We start from the raw sequence: 21,707 nt of genomic DNA on the forward strand, positions 1-21,707 counted from the left end.
AAGGCTATAGCATGCCTTTGTAGTTAGAATCAGAGTTTAGTCGGCATTCAAAAGGAGAAATAAAGTCTGCAACTGGAGTAGGTGCTGGCTATTATTTTCTGGATTGTACCTATGTATTGCAATGGGTTGTATTTAATTTAGATTTTATGACATCACATTAGCATTGAAGCTGGATGAGAAGGAAAGAAAAATACATTTTTAAGAGGATACAGTTTGTATACCACAGCAAGTGCATTTTGAGGTTCCAAAGAGACAAGGGCAGATGTAGCAACAAAAACGCGAAAAGGCATGTTGGTACATTAATGTACCCGATATATGTTTGCTTTTCTTTCTTTGTTTTCTCTTTAGTTCCTAGCAGATATTCTTTGTGTCATTAAGAAGGAAGAAATCACATGGTGAAGTTTGAGGTTTCCAGTGGCATATTTTAGCATTTTCTGGTCTTTTTTTTGTGGAAGAGATGAGACCTAAAGTAATAATAGGACGTGACAAAGGTCATAATCATCTGTGTTCCTTTCCTCACCACTCAACTGTACTTAGACTGGTGTATAAAATAGTCCATCTGGAACATCCATTGTTGCAGGCAGCATTAGAGCATTGTTGATTTGCTGCAACTGCTGAACCTCTATTTTCTATCCATTTTCCATGCAATATACAAGTCTTACACAGTAGGAATGCAGTCTTCTGCCTGAAAAATACCATTCTGAGATACTAAGATCAAATGTAACTAACAGTAGAGGTACACACACAAAGGTAGTTCCAACAAATTATATATTGTAAATTTGTTCTAGCTGCTCTTCTGTGTTCTATTGTAGCTATGCATATTTCTTTAACTATCCTGTAGAAATGTCTTCAGAAAAAAAACCCTTCCATTTCAGAGGATGTGAATGCCAAGGGGCCACTCCAAGCACTTGCAAATGCCAAGACACAGTTTTGCAACAGAAAGCTGACCCAGCTTCTAAAGAAAGTAAGCCTTGACTATACCAGTGTGATTGCCATCCTGCTCTTTCCACTGCTCTACAGACTTTACTTCATTTGTTTTCCAAATGTTTTAGTATTAGAAACTGTGTAGAAAGATGGACAACTGATTCTTAGTAGAAAGGTAAAGTTTCAAAGTTAAGATCTTATTTATCTAATATTCAGACTTAGAAAAACAAGAACAAACAAAAAAAAACCAACCCAACAATAAAAGAACCAGCAACCAATCAGCCAACCAAAAACTCCCCATCATTTTGATCTCTTCTTGATTAAAACATTACACCCTTTCTTTTCATCTTGGCATGCGCAGTCAGGAGTGTGACCCTTGGGAAGGATTATCATTTAATCTTGATATATAACATAAACATATATGCTATACATGTAGCAAAGCTGTTAAGGAATAACTTCCCTGTGGAATGCAGTGGTGTAGCTGCAGGCACATAAAGTCTACTGTAGAAGTCCAGTCAGTAGCCATAGTAGACAGAGTTCAAAAGAGCAGTTTCTGTCCTAACATCATCCTGTGATTAGCTCCAAATACAGCAGTGTATTGGTTATATGTATGGTCTTACATAAAGCTGCGTGTGTTCTTGAGTAAATGTGATACTGAAATGTACTTACAGTGGGTGCAAAAATTTGCAATCTTTTGTTCTCCAAAGAAATTGTAATAATTTTAATTATTCCCACAATTCTAAAATATGCAATAAGTACTGTTCTCTTCACCTTCAATACAAGAAAACTAACAGTGAACATCACAAAATAAGTTTGAGAGGTCTTTTAGTAAACTGTAGCACTTAATCATTCTGCGGTGCATTCTGCTATATGCTGTAGGGATCTTACACAACAGCCCTACTCCTACATGGATATTTTCCAATATGTAAGTTTTTTCCTATATTTTCCTATATTTTTCCTATATTTTCCAATATCCATGTACAATTTTGCACAAGAAACATAAATCTAAATTATTTATTACACTTATACACTGTCCATGGCATTGGCTCTTGAGGTCATTGACAAATATTGTTGCCATTCTTCTGCCCTACCTAAAAATGAATAAATGCACTTATGGAACATTTTTTTTGAACATTCTCTAGGGAGTTCCTTTTCTTTCGACACTCTGATTTTTTCCCTTAGTTGTTTGCTCCATCTAGTTTTTTTTTTTTTTTTCCTCAGGTTTTTTTTGTGATTGCACTTTTGAATCTGTATGTCATATTATGTACAGTGTTAGGGATCTCTAGCTTGTTCTGCAATGCAAATGATGCTAGTGACAACTGGAATTCTTTCATTATTTTCACCAAACGAACACTGAAACTGATTCATAATATTTTAGGGAAAAAAAAAAAGAAATAAGAAAGTAGGAAACACGAAATGAGAGTAAATACCACAATATAGGCTCAAGCTGTAATGCAGACTAGTAGGAATATGTAGATTTAAAACATTTTCTGCAAATTCCAGCTGCTTCCAAAATGGTGCAATGTTGTTTCCATGCTCAATTGCCTTCCATACTAAACACATAGACTTCTTTTAGTCATATTTTAGCATACAGCTAGTGAGCAAACCTCTAAAAGGTAAGAAAATAAGATAAAATTCTATCCACTAGAAATAGCCATGTCTTCTTTATCTGCAAATATATTTTTTACCTATGAAGTAATGCAGTGCACTATTATTTTACAGTTGTGCTTTTTCATGGATTACATTTTTTCTATTCTTGCTCTGCATTAGCAATCCTTTTCCTCTGATTTCTTATTTTACATTTGCAGCGGAATACCTTATTCTGTCTGTGGAGCTTTCTCCTTTACTTTTTCCCAATATTCACTTTACATCTATTTCAGTTCATGCAGATACTACTTATTCACAAACTGTCTCCCAGTTTCTAATCATCTGCACTGTCTACCTCCAGGTATATTGGTTGCTGCCTCTCTTATTATTCTACAGAATTCCTGAGACAAGATACGTGGTCCCTCAGATTGAAATGATGTGTCTCATAAACACTTAAGAGTGTCATTTTCTTCTTTCCACTTGAGTAAGAGACTGAAAACTGTACAAGGGAAAATGTATTTGAGAAATTTATGTTATATATATGTACAGTAAAGACAAGCATAAGCAAGATTAAAATTAGGATATTTAACTTCTTATTGGGAATTCACTGGTTTAAGTGTGAGAGGTTGCCAGTGTAACAGGTTAAGTGTTATAATTTTATACAGCATGGAAGTTTCCGAAGGTTCCTTGTTTCTCCTGATGAATAAAAAATCTACTTGCCCTTTATCTCTTTGTAACCTGTTCTTCTGTCACGCTGATATTAATTCGCTGAGAAAGATGTGGGTGAGGAAAAGAAAGGCTTCCTATGAAAGAAAAGGGAAGCATTGCCTTTGTGTCTCGCTGTTCACTTCTCAGCAGAAGGACGCCTAGAAGGTGTGTGTGTGTGTGGAAGGGGGAAGAGAGCAGACGCAGGAGCAGCACTGTGACTGGCACAGAAAAGAGAGAAAATTGTAAATTTGAAAAATCAGACAGCACAGCCCAATGAAGAATTAAATTGCAGAGAGAACGGAAGGGAAATTAAGCTGAACTGAAAGTCAGCAGCAGGTGAGAAGATGAACACATTATGAAAAAAAGGAAGTGTTTTTTTTTGGGCAACCATAGCAGCTTCATGGATTCAGGCAATGTTCAGTCAAATCTGTTGAATCAATAACTTTATGACTTCAATCACACTTCACCTATTAGGTGTCTATTTATCTCCCCCTCTACACTACACAGTTTCATAGTTTCTAGACATAACAATTAAGACTGCACCTTGCAGTTTGGAAAGCCTGTATTATGACTATACATCGTCAAATACTATGTGATAATAGCTGTTTATTCATTTTTTTTGCATATTTAAACAAATTAATGTCAAACTTCAAGCGATACATTTGTAGGTATGTAAATTTGTGCATGTATTCATGTACTTACATCTTTACACATGCTGGCTAGAAATATATACCTTTAGAAGACGTGTCTGATTTAGAGAAAGATTCTTTTCTAGATTCTATTAATTTTTTGCAATTATTAAAATGAAAACCTGAAATGAAGTAAGATTAGAAAATAGAATAGAATAGAATGGAGTAGAATGGAATAGAATAGAATAGAATAGAATAGAATAGAATAGAATAGAATAGAATAGAATAGAATAGAATAGAATAGAATAGAATAGAATAGAATAGAAATAAAAAAAAAAGAAAAACAAAATCAAAACATAAACCAAATCAAAACCAAGGGAAAAAAGAGCCAAAAGGGGAAACCTCAGATAAGACACCAAGTATCTGGTTTTGTATTTTGTCCTGTCTTCTTAGAATCTGCTCTCTCTCTGTAACTCAAGATAAAAACTGAAAAATATTACAGAAGAGCCATTATCACCAGGTGCACTGGAACATAAAGATAACTATTTGAGCTCAGTTATTCCTTATTTAGTATTTAAATAACTTTTAAAAGATTTTAAGCATAAGAGATCTTTTATGCATAAATATCTACCTTTAAGATTGGATTGGACTGGAATGATGTACATTTGATTTCATTGGACAGATGGAAATTTGTTTTACTACAGCTTTGTTTTTATCTTTCGGTATGTACATTGTCTAGAAACATGTTTTCTTGTTTTTTTGCAGTAGACTTAGGGTCTCACATGTAGCAAGTCCACCTCCATCAGGTTTTGTCCTGCAGTATTTCTCAGCAAAGGAGAAATATGTCACTGACCATATTTTTTATTCTCCACTTTAAAGCTAATGGTAAGACAATGTGTAGAAATTTCAGCATGTGTTGAAAAGAGTGCATGTGCAAGTATTTTGGTTCAAGCTTTACATGTCTTTGGCAAAGGAATCAGTCATACAGTGTTTTCTGACAAACTGCATGTATGTGTGTGCATGCGTACACATGTTATAGGTGGATGGAGCTCGGAAAAAAACCACAGTGTTATAAGCCATATTTCAGCTCTAAATTAGAAGTCTGATCTGGTTTTCAGGTTCAGATGAAAAATATCCTTGTGGTTTGCCCTTAACTCTTCGAATTCAGATAAACTGTCTTTAAATAATATCAGAAATATATGCTGTATGTAAATCTACAGTATTTTTCTCCAATGCATCCAATGCAGAGCTAATGTACTTTTACCTTATTAGGAGGGGAATAGAGAGCCTGATATTCCTTGGACATGATATTCAAGGAATTTCTGTCTTCCAGCAGCCCCCTACACTTCTGTTTCTGAAATACTGCAGTATCAAACAATGCAGCCATTTTTACAAATGGGGTAAGTATCATATAGTTTTATTACTGCCAAAAGCCTATAAGAGTACTTGTAAGCTACAAACACCCTATTTGAGTACAAGTACAGGTGTATGAAAGTGCATCCACTATACTTGTATGCAAGTGTGTTTTCCTGTGTATCTAAACCAATAATTTTTCAAAGCTCATGACTAGAGTTGCAAATACGTAAAAACACCTTTGTATTTTCACAAATCTTAATATAGCTTAAATACTTGCTGTGAAAAATGACTCATTTGTTTTAACAAGGAAATTTAGTAATTTATATTATGTAAGTGTCAGTCTTGATCTTCATTGCTTATAGTATAGGAATACCAGAGTTCTGACTCTCCAGGACTCTAAATAACCTTTAGTTATTTACAGTAATTTAAAATAAATTTTAATCCATACCTTTTGTTTTAGGAGTTTAACCTTTGTTTTGATTTGTTGTAACTGAGTCTGAAAACTGAGTGTGACAAAAAGACAGTGTGTAGTATCCATATGTTAGTATCATGGGTATGCCACAATTAAAATGCATACACCTACCGCTAATGAGAGAATTTTTCCTGTTTCTGTGGCATAATTCTTGACCAGTTATTAATTCAATTTCATCTTTCTAGATATTACAGGTATGCATACACATCTATACATAGAGAAGAGAAATAATTTCGGAAAGAACTACAGTAGCCTGCATCCATTCTGAGACACTATTATATTAACTTTTTTGGAACAAATCCTTTTGTGTGTGTTTATTTTTTATTACAACTTTGATTCATGATAGAACAGCTTACTGGCACTAAACCAAAAATAAGTATATGGAAAATAATCTTGAAATGCCCCAGATCATAGCATTATTGTTATCAGCATTTTAAGCAGTTTTAAATTTTCTTTCTGGTATTGAATCAGTTTTCATGTCACGTAATTTCTAACTGAGAAATACATAAACTTGTATTTTGGGTGAGAATTTTATCCTTCTACCTTTTTTTTCACTAAAACCACAGCTTATAGAACAAGAAAAGCCTACAAAAACCCACTTGAAACAAATTAGAGTAAATATTAGATGTTATCATGTTTCAAGGCATTATTATTATGATGATGATGATTTTTAGGAACAGGAAAGGTTAAGCTGATCTCTAACATTTGCACAACAACAGCACATCTGTGTATCTAGGTGTTGATAAAGACAGATGGTACGTGGAGTAACAGCTGTTGATGTAAACCATGCAATATGCAATGTAGGAGTTGAAAAGGAATCATTTGGGCAAGATCAAAATACTGAGGTAAGATTACATGCATCACAATGTGTCAAGATGAATTGCTTTTCTAAAATTAGAACCACAGACTCCTGAAATAGCATTGTCTGATGTGGATCAGAAAGGTTCTGAATGATGCAACTCTTTAAAAAGCAGTCATTCAGATGCTGCTGAGAATCGTTAGACTTTGTCACTTGAATGTACGAAAGTAAACAGCACCAAGTGAAGAAGGGGGCTAGGGGCTGCAAAAATCTAGAGGATTTGCTTGGTGGTTGCCTCCTCAGTGTCTGACTGAACAGCTTTTAGAAGGAAATGTATTCTGTATGAGAGCCATAGGAGGGTCAGTGGCAGCAGCTTAATATATTTTTAAACCTCATCACCAGGAAACTCCATCTTTGATCTAAACCCAAGGTTTGATGAGGCTGCTGATTTACCTCAGCCGTAGTAGTGCTGGTGAGGACTGAGAAGGTCGTTCTGATTAGAGTGGAATTAGCAAGCCGAGGTGATCAAGACTATTACTTTCAGTGGGATTAGGCTTCCCGGTCTTCTCAGTTCAAAAACTGAAATGATGTTGTACATGCACTTGTAGAACAAGATAACATGGCAGTGTGATAGCACCAGGGACTACTGGGATGCCAAGGATTATAATTCTGCTCAGGAGGCAAGGGTGAAATTCAGCCCAGTTCAGGATTTAGATCAAATGGGGACGTGAACTCTCTTAGTAGGTATCTCTTCTTAATAGGAGCCTTCAACAGAAGTCTTCAAGTATTGTTAGATGTATAGTACCCTGCTATTCACTAACAAATGGTCTGATGGGGTGTTCACAACATGAAATAGTGATAAATCACAGAAGTGCCAATTAAAATGGAAAATTTATTGTGTCAATCATTTAAAAGTAATGCTAAGCTCTCATAACACTCTTTCAAAAGTCAAAGGTATAAAACAAGCTTTATATGCAGAGCTTCCTTTTCACGTTACTGCCTCCTGGTAATAGAGAGGTTCCTACAAGTGTGATTATAATTGAAAATCTTTTGCTTTATTATTTTCATGTTTTCAAATTCTAATATCTCCAATTGAAGATATTCTTCATCTGATAAAACTGGACCCAAATACTGTCTTAGGACATTCTTGTTATAAATAATTGGCATTTACTGGATTTTTGAAGCCTTAACACAATTTTCCTCACATCCACTCAAAAAAACTCCAACATCTGCTCACAAAACAAGATACAAAAGTACAAGATGAAATAAAAGTGGAGAACAAATATCTCTATGAGGATGAAAGTACCAGTTACCCGCTAAAATGGATAAAAAATTTGTCTTTATGGGACCTGCACCTTTCTCCTCTCCCTGTTTGCCGATTTGTGCGTTATTGGTCTGGATGAAGTCCAGATAAGGCTATTTCTTTGATGCCACTGCATAGCCTTTTTTTTTTCTTTAACCAAATTATTTTCCAGTTTTATGATGAGAAGTCTATATCACTGTGGCCCCATTAGTTGTCTTTATGCCAGTCTAGGGTAGCATAACTGAGAAGAAAAAAAGCAAACTGGCCTTGCCATGGGTCTCATGTTTTTTTGAGTCAGCTTCTAGATGTCCTCCAAGGGTTACAGGAATATTCTCATTAAAGGATGGTGTTTCTAATTTCTTTCTGACCAGAAGGGCTTTTATCACCAAATGTCACAATTTCTTTTGCTATTCATATTTTCAACTTCCTCTCCTTTGAAACACATAATAATTCTTTTACAGCTCAACAGAACATTCGTGCTGCAGCCCATTACATGAACAATTCAGATTGCAGAATTATAAATTTTCATCTACATTTGCCCATTCTATTTAATCATTGCTTTACCACAGAGGTAAGCCTTCCCTTCTTCACTTCTTTTATTAAGAGCTTAGGTACAGCAGCATGTTTACTACAGACATTACAACTGTTATGCCCTAATCTTACATAGTGTATTATTAGCAATAACAGGGCACAACAGAGTGAAGCCTTCACCTGAATTTGTTTCCTTTTATGGATTTTTGTTAAAACCATAAGTGCAGATTTTTGTTGCCATATGTGTGGGTTTAGCCATGCAATTCCCATTAATATTAAAAGGAATCACACAGCTAAGTCCCTGCACACCACATTGAAAATACTCCTTAATGTTATTTTAATGAAGATTCTTTTATGAGCAAATTATTTCAGAGTAGCTGAGCAGTTATTATCTTCCTCAGTTACTAGTGATCACCCACAGGGTAAGTGTTCTCTAATATTATGTTGCAGTCCTCGTGCCTTTGCCATGTTGTTATGGGACCTTGCTAGCTATAAATGATTTTCATTGCAGTATGCAATTAGAAACTAGCCAACAGAGTAAAGCAACAAAACCTGGTTTTTGGCTGCAAGTTGAAGCTGCCCCTGGGGGTCTTTAATTTATGCTCTGCCTTTTTTATGTAATCAAGGTTTTTTTGAAATGTGCCCAGTTTGCTCCTTAGAGGGAATATTTCTCTCCTTCTTGAGGTTCATTCCACCTTGTTCATGGTTTATGAATCTTTCAAGGTTGTTCCGGATAGTTAGTCATATGCAGAATGTCAGTAAAAGCCTTTAATGAAACGTGGAACCATAATTTACTCATTTAGGTGTACTTACAGTTTGGTTTTGAAACCTAGCGAGTTGCACCCAGAAATCCACTACTTACTTAATTAATGCATGTGAACTCTGTTCTTCCCTCCATACACAAATTATATTCATGAGCAACCACCTTGTTTTCGCGTAGAGGTAGGTACCACCACAGACCTGCCCACATGTATGTCTTCCTAATGCCCCACCCTTCCTCTTCTTCTTCCTGCTTGGGAACATAGCATTTTATTCTTATTTCTTTAGGATGGAGCAAAATACAGGCCAAAACACTGTGGACTGAAGTGCTGCTAATGGCACTCATTTAGAAGATGTTGATTAGGTCTGTAAAGAACACTTGTAAATTGTTATGACATACATTTTCAGAAAGGGGTTCTTTCTATTTCTGTTTTTTTTTAACAGTCAATGAAATAAGAATTTCTTATGCAGGCCCAACTCATTACTTGATTCTAGTACAGGATTTAATAATATTTTGTCAGTTCTAGAGAACTTCTTTTGCCTCTTTCTACCAGACTCATCCTTTTATCCAGGCCGCAGGACTCAGCATTGGCTAACATATCTATAACATCAAACATATTTTGAGCTGTCTCCTTTGTGTGGCTGAATTCTCTCAGTGTGATGGTAAAATGTAATCCATAACAATAAAAAAGTCATTCTGTGGTTAAGAAAATTTCATCAATTTTATAATTTATATAAAGGTATTCACTATGGAACTACTTTGATACCCATGAAATAGTAAAAGTAGTCAACTGTAATGTTTAGGGTTTTTTTTCTTTCCCTCATCTCACATTAGATTTTACAGGTTAATGTCTAGAAGAGGTGAAAAAAATCTCTCCTATGGGTTACGTGAGTATTCTTCCTAGGGATCAATACAATTATCTCCTTTAATCTGTAGACTATTATAATCAAGAGTATCAAGAAAGCCGTTTACGGTGTCCTTGCTTCCCTCAGTGTGATCCTATGTAAGTGATCTCTTTGAGATCATGTCCTAAAGGCAGAGAAGGTTTAGCTTGTGAATATATGAAAACTGATTAACTTCTATTGACACTGGCTGATCTCACAAATTTGTTTCTTGCTGCTTACTAATAAAGAGTTCACGTGATATGTCACAACCTATGACAATAGTAATGAGCATTAATAAAATTAGCTGCCCCCAATTGACTTTGCATCACATTATCCAAAAGAAAGCAATCCACAGACTCAATCAGTTCAAAAGGACTTTTTCATCAGCCTTAAGAAATAAAAACTAGGCTGATAATTTAGTAAGTCTGGATTTCTTTCCTTGTTTCTTTTTTTTTTGTAGTGAAAGTTCTTAGATATGAATCTTACATATATCAACATAAAATAGCAATCTAAATGTAGTTTATTTGAAGATACAGTAAATATGATTTAAACATTGTTTTCGAAAACTGCTCTCAATATTGAGTAGACATTTTCAAACGTCATTCTAATTATAAAATCTGTTTCACACATTCCAGTCAAGTATGTATAGATGAACATACTTTAAGCCACATTTCACAAACTGTATTAATTGCAGGTCCTCTGTCTCTTTTTTCCCCATTTTCTCTACTGATTTCTGAAGAATAGAATAATTGATTAGAATTAACATGTATATTCCAGCCAATTTTAATATTTCATTTGCAACTTGCTTTGTGTAATGCCCTGCTCCTTTGATCTAGTAATGAAAAAGTGTCAGTATATTCTCATTATAGAAACAAGATAAAGTGGTCCAGGCCTCCTGGGGACAGTAGGACTACAATACGTGAATTTAAATTGTTAAGCTACAACTCACATAGTCCGTATATAGTAAGTTGTAAATTGCATGCGTACTTTATACCCTTAGCAATAACACAAATGAGAACTTGGAGACTAAGTACACTAACCAGTATTTCTGGAAATTTCAAACTAAAAAAAAAAACCCAAATCTGAAGTATCCATATTGCAGGTTATGTGTGCTAGAGGGATAAAGCACAGCACACAACGAAGCACCCTTGTTCAGGTCTCATTTATTATGTCGATTTCCACAGCAAAATGTTATCCCTTTGTTTGGTCTTAGGCTGAATTAAGCATGACACAGATGACAGTAGTTCTATGCAGATTCATTGATATACTGGGGCAATATCAAGAGGCCGGTGAAGCAGTGTTTTACTTAAAGACTCTGGCCTTGTTGCCTATATAAATATCTTTGCCTAGTATCCCAATTTTTTTTTTTATTCCTCTATTTATGTGTGAGAAATATTTTGTATTGGATGTGCATTTGACAGCAGAAAATGAAAAGGAGAGAGTAGAAAATTTTTATTTCTATGTAACTTCAGTAATGTCAATCAAGAGAAATCTTGAAAGAAAACAGGTAAACAGTAGGCAGATGAATTTTTACTTAATGTAATGAAAGGATAATGCCTTTGTCTATGACCATGTGCGCTATTATTTTGCTGAATGGCATATTTGTTACTGAACTGAAGATTCTGTAAAGGCAGTCAGAAAAACTTTTACTGGAATAAACTTTGTGCTTCTCCCAGCTCGCAGATTTGGAGTGGTACTGTTATTTCAAGGTCTGGCATACATATCCATAAACTCACTTGTCAGCATCAGGAATGTCACGTCTGGAGTCCTGTTTGTAGAATTTGTAGAGGGTGATCATGACTGAAGTAAAAAATGTCAGAGATGGTTTAGCTTAAAAATTTGACTTTTTTGATAAAATATGTTGCTGGATTGTCAAATATTGTACTTTGAATATACAATAAAATTTCTTAACATAAAGATCCTCTTTTGTAATTATTTAAAATTTCAAGAAGAATGTACTGCAAATTCTTAGAGTCTGTCTTGAGAAATAATTCCTCCAATCTGGGCTTTTTCTTTGTGTAACAGGAGTTTCAATATGTTGGATGAACAATATCAGTCCATAAATGGCACTGTTCTGTTTCTTTCATGTTATCCATGTAGTGTGATATGCATCACATACATTTGGAGCTTGGCAAGACTCATATCCTTGGTTTTAAAGTTTCAGAGATGAAGTAAAACTGCCCTTTCTATGCTAGCATTATATTAAGTTTTTAAAAGTCCAGTGAAAGTAAATACATATATTCACTCATTAAAGTTTATGATTCAACATTATACAGGCCTTTGTCTTGAAAGCATCCAGGGATGGGGATTTCACAACCTTATGAGTACTCTCTTCCAGTACTGCACGACTGTCCTCATCATTTTTTTTCCAAGGAATGTCAAGACTGAAAATTTCAAGAGAAAACACTTGTGGCCACAGTACCTTTTGTGTCACCTACTACTATTTAAAACGGTTTTGCTCCATCACTTTCATAACATCCTCTCTTTAGATGTGAGTGGTGCACAAAACTGAGCAATATATTCCATGTGAGACCCTGCCACTTAGAATGTAACTTCATTAAATTTGTTGAACACAGTCCTCCTAGTGTAAGTCAGTCTGCATTCTGCTTTATTAACCAGGAAAGCACACCAGTGGCTCATGTAGAACTTGGCATCTCCTGTGATCCACTGGTCTTTTTCAGCAGGGCTTAGTCAGGCACTCATTTCCCAGTCTGCCTTGATGTTTAAGCCTATTCTGGAGATGTCATATCATCCACTTGAACATCAGGAAATCTCTGGTGTGGTCTGGTTCTATGTCTGGCTCGATCCTCAAGCTGCTCAAGATCCCTCTGAACTAAAGTGCTACCATTTGACACGCCAAGCACTGCTCCTGAGCTAGTAGCATAGATAAAGGTGTTGAGGGCACATTTTGTCTTCTTACCCATGCAGATGATAATGCTTGATACCAGCCCTAGTGCCAAGGCACTTAGTTTGATAGTGGCTTTCAAGCCACTATTTGGCTTTTAGATTAGGAGTCCAGACAGTTTCCAGTTCAGATAACATTACATCCAGCCAGCCCATACCTCATTTGCTTCCAAAACTGACTGCTGTGGGGAACAATGTCAGCAACATTAAGAGAGACAAAGATATATTACATCCTTTTGTCAATGAAGCTGGATGTTTAATCACAGAAGACAAGCGTGCTGGTTAAGTGTGATTGTAAAAGTTAAAATGAGTGCTACCCTTTCTTATTAGCTATATGTCTTGCATGTGTTTGGAAATAGACATTATTTTCCATGGTCTTTTTCAGTAGAGGAGAGAAACTGAGTGGACTTTATCTCTGTAGATAAACCAAGGATGCTTGCTGAATCAGGTTTTTTTCAGTTGCCAGATACCTCTCCCAATTACCATGACTTTTTGTAATTGATAATGGTCTTGCAATCGCATCACTGTTCTTTCAGCACTTTCAGGTGAATCCCTTCTGTCTGACGAAAGCTGGTAACCTCCGGCTTCCTTGGTAGACTTTTACTCTTTGGTCTGTGTTGGTGATTATCCTTCTTCCCAAATCATGTGCTCTCTTTTTTTCATCTGGAAGTCCCAAGGGTGTTTCTTCCCTTTTTATGTCACTACCTCCAGAGGTCTTCCTTTTTATTTTAGAAAACTGATGTATAGAAAGTCCTTATAAACAGTACAGATGAAACCAAAGTCAGGAGGTAAAGTTAGACATCTGTCACAGACAGAAAATAGTGAATATGAAGACATTAGAAATATAGTTAATTAATAATAAAAGCAGCTTGTATGTGAAATGAACATGAGAACTCATATTAGGAACTTGTGTTTCAGTAATAAGCTACAAACAGGAACAAAGACAAGCAGCAAAAGATATAGATGAAAACATAATTATAGTAAGTACTTGAAAAATCTATAGCAGAGTTCAGAAGAAAAAGCTGTGTGAACAGTCACCCTGTTAACCAATGAAATTTAACCAATGAAATTTAACAGTAACTTATGCAATATGACATCGACTGCAAAGGCATAGTGTTGAATTTTAAATAAAATATGAGTTTTCTGAGAAGAGAACAAAATATTACTGTAGAAATGTCAATGAAAACCCATTTTCATTTTCAGCAGCAGCTAAAAAAGGAAAAAAAAAACCCAAACACAAAATGATAGAAAATCAAGCAAGTAGTTCTCTGAATAGCATAACATATGAAAATCAGCTTCCTGGAGCTGCAGTGAACAATGTCCATCTATCAAGTGAGATCTCATAGAGTGTTTTATAATGTCTGAGCTCACTGAAATCTTGCTCATTTAGAGCGAACACCCTGGGTCTCTGTACTCTGCCCGGAAGGGTATTTCATAAATTGAGGGAACTGGTGTATATTTGAGATTTCTACCATTTCCAAATGTGATCGAAATCACTGCAGCCAATGCACAGGTCTGTGATACCTATAAATCAAATCCACTCTAATTAGGATGTAGATATTAATAATGCTTTTCCTTGAAACTTCTATTTATGAAGCACTGGCAAAGTGTTCATCTGAAAACAGTATATAATTATTTTGCTACACTGTCATGAAATAACCAAACACAGTTTATAACCATGTTACATAAATGTGTGAGCAAGCTAAGGACCCTAGGGGCAAACAAAGGTGGGTGCAAATGTACATCCAAGTAGCAAAAAGTTGGTCGGCAGTACAGCAGATAAGGGACAAATTAATGCTTACAGGCAGTACAGGCAGAACTTCCTGCTGAATATAAAGAATGACTGTCAAAACCAAAAAGAAGATAAAGAATAGTGGGAGCAGAAGATGGGAGCAAACTAACAAAAAGCCATCATGCATACAGAGAAAAGATGGATAAGAGAACCAGCCTATTAGTTCCAACTTCTCTTGTCAAAAATCATTCAAGCCTGATTACCATGGCCAGATTAAGCAGAGATCTCATCAGCAACTGTCATCATCCGTGCTAACTTTACGCCGTCAACTCTATGGCACTAATAGCTGCTCTAGAATATGAGTGTTAAAGACTGTTAATTCCCTGCTATATCTGTATCACCTACCTCAACATCAGTGAACAGGGATTAGCAAACGCAGAGGGAGAAAGGAGCATGGACAAGCAGCAAAAGTATGAAAGCCTCTGTGGTGGGCTGACCTGGCCAACAGCCAAGCACCCACATACTCGCTCTTTTATCCGTGTCTCCTGTGGAACAGGGAGAAAATGGAAGAGGAGGAGACTCAGGGATTGAGATAGTGACCGTTTAACAGCTAAAGCAAAACTTGCACATGCAAGCAAAGCAGAAAGGGGAATTCAGTCACTGCTTCCCATCGCAGTCAGATGTTTAGCCATTTCCTGGAAAGCAGCATGTCAACAGGTGTAATAGTTGTTTGGGAAGAAAATTTCCATAACTACGAATATCACCTCTTCTTCCTCCTTTACCTGAGCTTTCATTTCATTCCATGCGACCAATTTGGATCAGCTGTCTCAGCTATGTCCCCCTACCAACATCTTGCTGAAACAGGCTGCTCACTGGGAGGATGAGGAGAGCAGACTGTGAAAGCAAGAAAGCCTTGACACTGTGGAAGCACTGCTCGCAACAGTCAAAGGTTTTTATTACTAACATACTAAAGAAAACATATATTTAGTGTAACATCTAAAATCGTGTTTTGGCTGTTTCCAAAAAAGAAATTTAGGCTACTCTACCTGATTGCTTCGAAAAAAAGTTGATCATTAACTTCTGTTCAAATGGCTCAGGTTTGAAATGGTGAAATTTTTGTAACCTGTTTTTTTATGAGAAATCTCACAAAATGAATCCCAGAAATTGGATAACAACCAACTAGCAAAAACACTACTAGGTTTATAAATACAAAGAAAAAATTTAGTATGAGTATCTATTGATGAGGAAGAGGAAAACAGAAAGATAAGTCTGTGAGCCAACTCCTAAAAACAAGCCCAATGCCCAAACCAGAAACTTTAATTTCATCATATAAAAAGACTACCGTGTTTTTTCCCAAGGAGCAACTGCCACGTGGCAAGCCATTTTACACATCCTCCTAAATTGTTAAGTAAAACTGTCATATAGTCTACTGATAGACCTATCTGTATACTTTGAAATAATGATTTTCCTCAGGAGGTTAATAAATATCAGCACATAATTTTGGTATAATAATTCATTACTATCAATGACATTTGTAGTGACAAAACCACTTCAAATTTCTGACTAATGCTAATAGATGCTGCCCTGTCCTCTTCACCATCTAACCCTGAAGATCAAACATCAAGCAATGAAGCTGGTTTGGGTTTTCTCTATCTCCTCCTATTTTGTCTCAAAAAGGCAGCAGGCATGCTCAGGGGTGCCAGGTGTCATATATTGGGTTTGCCACATTAAAGGACTGTCCACTGTGTCACACCTGTCTATAGCCCAGCTTGTTGAATGTACCTTGTCACTTCCCTAATAAAAAGGATGTATCTTTATGTTTCCAGTACAAGGTTCCTTGTTAAAGTATTTCCAGAGATGCTGCAACTTCAGATAGCATTCAGACTATGGAGCTGTTTTATCTGACCATCTTCAAAGGCTTCTCCTCTGAATTCTGTTCCTCTCTCTTCAACTACCAAGCAAATTGTCACATTTTCTCTCTAATAAGCTTTTATTGCAGCTTCTTCATTCTTTTAAAGGTGTCTTTTTTACATTTTATTCTTTTGTGCTAGTAAGCAATAGTATTTTTCGGATAGAACTTTGAAGTATTCAACCTTCTCAGGAGGCCTGACCCTTACTGCTAGCCTATTCTGGTCTGTTATTAAGTCTAGGAAAATACTTACCTAGTGAAATGGCTTATTAGAAACTGCAAGTTCATCAGGTCTAAAACACTTCTATTGAACCTTTGGATAAATTACATAATGGTGGAAGTTGGAAATGACCTCTTGAGTCCTGTCCAAGCCCCCATTCAAGCAGTGCCAGCTGGAAGCTGGTTGCTGTCCTGGGTTTGGCTGTGACAGGATTAATTTTCACAAGAAGCCAGGTGGGTTGACCCAAACAGGTCAATCAAACAGGATATTCAATTCCATGTGATGTCATGCTTGGTATTTAAGTGGGAGAGCTGGTTGAGGGAGGGTAATTTTGCAACTCAGGATTGAACTGAGCATTGGGCAGTGAGCAAATTGTACTCTGTATATTCTTTTTATCAGTATTATTGTCATTATTATTCTTGTCCTTTTGCTGTTCCGTCAAACTGTCTTTATCCCAATCCGTGAGTTTTGCCTTTTCCTTCTGATTCTTCTCTCCATTACACTGGTGGGAAGGAGTGAGAGAATGACCTTGTGCCTTTTTGTTGCCAGCTGGGGCTAAAACACAACAGTTGCCCAGGACCAAGTCCGGACAACTTCTGAGTATTTCCAAGGAGGAGGACTCCCCAGCCTCCTTAGGCAAATTGTGCCAGTGCTCAGTCATGCTCAAAGTAAGAAGATTTTTGCCTTATGTTTGGGCAAAACCTCTCGTGTTTCAGTTTGTGCCCATTACGTTGCGGTGGTGCAACCCACCTTCACATCTGTCGATCCTAGAACCAGCCAATATTGTATTCTTGCTTGCACTGCAAGAATAATTAGCCAGTGTGACTGGCCATTTTTCTTGCCTTTGAATGGGGACTACTTGGTGCTTTCCTTATCTTTGTAAAAGAGCAGTGAGTTGGGCTGATCAGGCGCTCCTTGACCACACCTGAAGCTCCTGATGCCGAGAGTCACATCTGTCTGGTAAACTTCTGACTTGTAAATTCTGGGTAGTGCTGGTATTGTATAGTTGCTGTCTGCATATCAGGATTGCATCATGTGGATTTTGACCAGGATGGAAAATTGTTGATGCCTAAAGACAATCATCTTGAGACCCTCTAAACAGTGGTACCAAGGAAGGCCCTTTGAACTTTTCTGGTCCACAGAGGGCTGCACCCAGTAGCTCCTTCCAAGTGGGACGCCTCTCAGAGTACTTCGCGAACTACCTGGGCAGATCTCCTCGAGACTCAGCCTTCACCCATGGAGAAATCATTTGATTTGAATTGAGTATTTCACTGAACTCGAGGAGAATTTTTATGATTTCATGTATGTGCATGTGTGAATCAATTCAAAGCATAATATTCTATTACTGTGATTGAAAGAGCAAATTCTTTCTAATCACCCTGTAAATGTTGAGTTAACCAGTAATTAACAGCGACTCATTTCCTGTGATTCTCTCTAAACCGTGAACACACTATGAACATATCCCTTAGACATATACCTTAGACATAAACTGTTGTGACTGAAGACCGATTCTGGATCCAGCCACACCTAGGCCTTTTCTGAGAAGGAGTTTAGAAAACAAGAGGGTCCACTCTGAACCTTGTGACTCAACAGGATGGTCTCCCTCACCTCTTGCACTTTTCTTTTACGTCTGTATAAATCATTTTCCACTAAAAACCTCCTTTGATTTTGTATTCTATTCATTTAGTAAGTAATAGAGTGAACCTTGTCAACAAACTTTGTAAAATCATATTTTCTAAATTTTCAGTAAAATCTTTTCTTGAAAAAACTTTAAGTGATTTAAGCAACCTAAACAATCACTCACGACATGCACCTTGTCCTGTCACTGGATACTGCTGAAAAAAGCCTGGCTTCATCAGGTTCTCTAAGGGAATGTCTTTTCCTTGATATTCTCTCAATTATTTCTGCTTCTTGTCTACAATTTTCCCCTTTAGTTTCTAAGAGTTCTATCTCCATGAAAAAGAAAACCACAATTTTTTCAGCTGTATGTCTCCTGCAATGGGCTGCAATATGATTCCCAAGATGTCACTAGACACTGAAGGATTTAAACTGTTCTGCAGTGCTCCCTCAAAAAGTGAGGAATGCTTTACTTTATAAAGTAAGCTGTTGGGTTTGGGTGAGGCCTGCATGGTGAGTGTCTTACCAAAGGCCACCTAGCAAAAAAGGGATACTAATTTACAGTGACTGTATAGTTCCATGCATTAAATATTAACATGAAATAATAATAATAACAAACAACCCAGACCTAAATTCCTGTCCAGTCTCTTAGCAGGATCCGGCTGACTTTTGAAGTGATGGTAAAGTACATTCTGTCGCTATCCTTTCCCACATACATTCCCCCTTGGAAACCAAGCTCATGTAACTGGCTTGGTTCATTTCTCATACTTCAGTCCCCGGCATATGTAGTGTGTGTCCTTCACACAATGCCACATCTAAAACGTGGTGTGACGACTTCCAATTCCCTTTCAAACAAAAATCTACCTTATGCTGAAAGCTGGCATCTCACTAACAGTGAGTAGTAAGTTCCTCATATTCTGGCCATTGTAGACATGTTATTTTATAGTGTCTCATTTTGTCTAGCAGATTTCTAAATGGTCTGTCACCTAGTGTGTATGGGGATAATGCAGTTCCATGGCAAAACCGTAATATCTGTTTTAGACTATTATTCCCCAACTTTTTTTATTTTCATGGGCTTTACCTTTTTGTCACATGGAAAAAAGACATAATTTTCAGCCTTTTTGGCTTATGTGCATGTAGAAGTAATATACTATGCCACTAGCCTGTGTTCATGAGGTTTCTGCACCCTGTCTTTACAGTCCTAAATTGCACCTTCCTCAGCACCTCCTTATCCTGTGGTAGGGTTGTTCAGAGCTGTGGTTTGCGGTCTACACCTTCCTCTGGTACATAGAGCAACTCAGATTGGCATTCATAGGTGCTAAATTGTTTAGCAAAACCTATCAGAGGGCTGGAGCTCAACTACCTTAGTATTCCAGAAGCCATTCTTCATGCTACACATGGCAAACAGATCTGTCCTGAACAAATCTGATTGTCTAGTTCCATCACTGGTAAAGTACATAAGGTGCTGGCCATTGAAAATTCTCAGTTTATAATGTATCACATTTCTTCACAACTTTTGATCATTACCTGCTATGCAATTTCTGCCTGTCTGTCATCACACATTCAATAGTCCATGCAGTGGGACTGAGACCAATACTTTCTGAGCTGTTCTCTTTCTGCCCAGAATCAATTAGGATTTCTTTACCTGGAGCCTTTATGTGTTCTGTTTGTGTGGCTGTTTATGGTTTATTCCAGTTCAGCTGCACTTCCTGCTTCATTCTCATTCAGACCACGTTGTAGAACATATGCTTATGAATGATCAAACTCCACAGGACTTTTTAAGGTTCTTTGGGGGGTGGTTGGGACTGCTGGAAGGACAGGCTCGTTTTTGCACTGAGGTTTGAGTAAAGGCTTCCTCTCCCAAACAACACAGGAATCTTCAGCTCCTGTCAATGACAAGACAAGCTGCAGATCTTCTGAGAGACTGTTTAGCCAGACTTATGAGGAGCCAAGAAAATAATACATAAAGAAGAAGAAAGAAAAAAGAAGCCCAGAGCAAGAGAACAACCACAAAACCAACCCAAACCCCAGAAAAGAAAGTACAACATATTTCAAATTTACTAATTTTATTAACACTGGAAAATTTTAACTAGAAGTGGGATTGCAAGAAGTGCTGTATACTGCTCACTTCAAGAATTAACTCCAGAAGAAAAGAGCATGAAAAAGCAAAGTATTATGCAATTCAATCATTTTGAGGTCATATGCAGATGTAGTAGTATATATTAATTGTAGATGTTAATAAAGCAGTTTTTCTATTATTTAATCAAATATATTGAAAATACTCTTTTCAATATTTGGTTGCCTATGCAACTGTTCAAATAATGTTCATCAATTTACCTGAGAAATGACATCAAAAAAGTAACTGTATAATGTAGATTTATTTTAAAATTTAAATTTTCTCTAATCAAAACCTAACTCCTGAATTTTGTTGCTTGTCCTTTTATTGCTCAGTCATTTTAGCCTGAATCTCAGTAGAAAAAGTTAAATAAAACCTACTGTTGTGTCTTTTTTCACAATTCCTTGATTGTTTCTCTTTGTAAAATAATAGAAGCAAGTTTCAGCTCATGTATATTAATGATGAGTTTTGTATTCCAGTTTCCTTATTCTGATTCAGGCAACAAGCAGGTAAGTTTAAAAGCCTCTTTTATTATTTCTTTCATAAATACTCCACATTACAACTGGTTACATTCAGGTCAAACTCTCTTTTCAAATCTTAATTAACTTGAGATGGTCACTTGAATTGTGTGGTTGCTTTCTAGGTGTGTTTGAAGTTTGTAAAGCCTGATCTAGCTCCAGTTACCATTGACTTATGGGTGCTTCTGAATATAGATTCATAGTAAAATGTTACAAATGACTGCAAAAGAAAGAACTTATGCAAATATGTGGAAAAGCTGTAATTTAAAAGTTGATCAATAAAATTTCAAACACAAACATCTTTCTTTTTGTCTCATTACATATTACAGAAAACATTCTTTAAAAAATTGTTTCTTTATATAAAACAATTTCACTCTAGTGTAATTAATGTAACATAATTAACAGGATAGACAAAGTTCTCAGTATGGATGTAAATGCTGAAAATGTTGAGAAAAATATTCTGTATAATGATTTGTTCTGTATTTAGTAAAATTTCGTTACTGTGCATACATGTCAGCTAAATAATCTGCACACTTAAAAGACCTTAAGTACTCATAGACATGATCAACTGTGATGCCTCCGGTGATTAAACAGCAAAACTATATTAAAATAATTAAAGATTTGGTGAAAACCTGCCAAAAGCCAGCAGGTTCGTAATTACAGGAAGAATATTCTCACTTGTATCACCCTAAGGGTGCTGTGATTGTACTTCCTAACTGAGAAAGTTGGAAGCAATGG

At 36.4% G+C, this 21,707-nt stretch overlaps 1 protein-coding gene across 14 annotated transcripts in view; it reads left to right on the top strand.

The window, feature by feature from the left end:
• The window catches only part of LOC142358961 (uncharacterized), a 140,896-nt gene extending 120,334 nt beyond the window's left edge, over positions 1–20,562 (top strand). For 6 of the 14 annotated variants that reach the window (XR_012762001.1, XR_012762002.1, XR_012761989.1 and 3 more), the window contains 4 exons: positions 3,367–3,555; positions 4,614–4,733; positions 5,121–5,248; positions 5,862–11,815. The gene's annotated coding sequence lies outside the window, so the exon portion shown is untranslated. Of the gene's footprint in view, positions 1–3,366; positions 3,556–4,613; positions 4,734–5,120; positions 5,249–5,861; positions 11,816–20,208 lie in introns of those variants that run through there. The other 8 variants (XR_012761995.1, XR_012761988.1, XR_012761990.1 and 5 more) reach the window with 8 other exon arrangements.
• The last annotated feature ends 1,145 nt before the right edge of the window (positions 20,563–21,707 follow it).

Source organism: Opisthocomus hoazin, chromosome Z (genome assembly GCF_030867145.1).
Source record: "Opisthocomus hoazin isolate bOpiHoa1 chromosome Z, bOpiHoa1.hap1, whole genome shotgun sequence".
Classification (NCBI taxonomy): Eukaryota; Metazoa; Chordata; class Aves; order Opisthocomiformes; family Opisthocomidae; genus Opisthocomus; species Opisthocomus hoazin.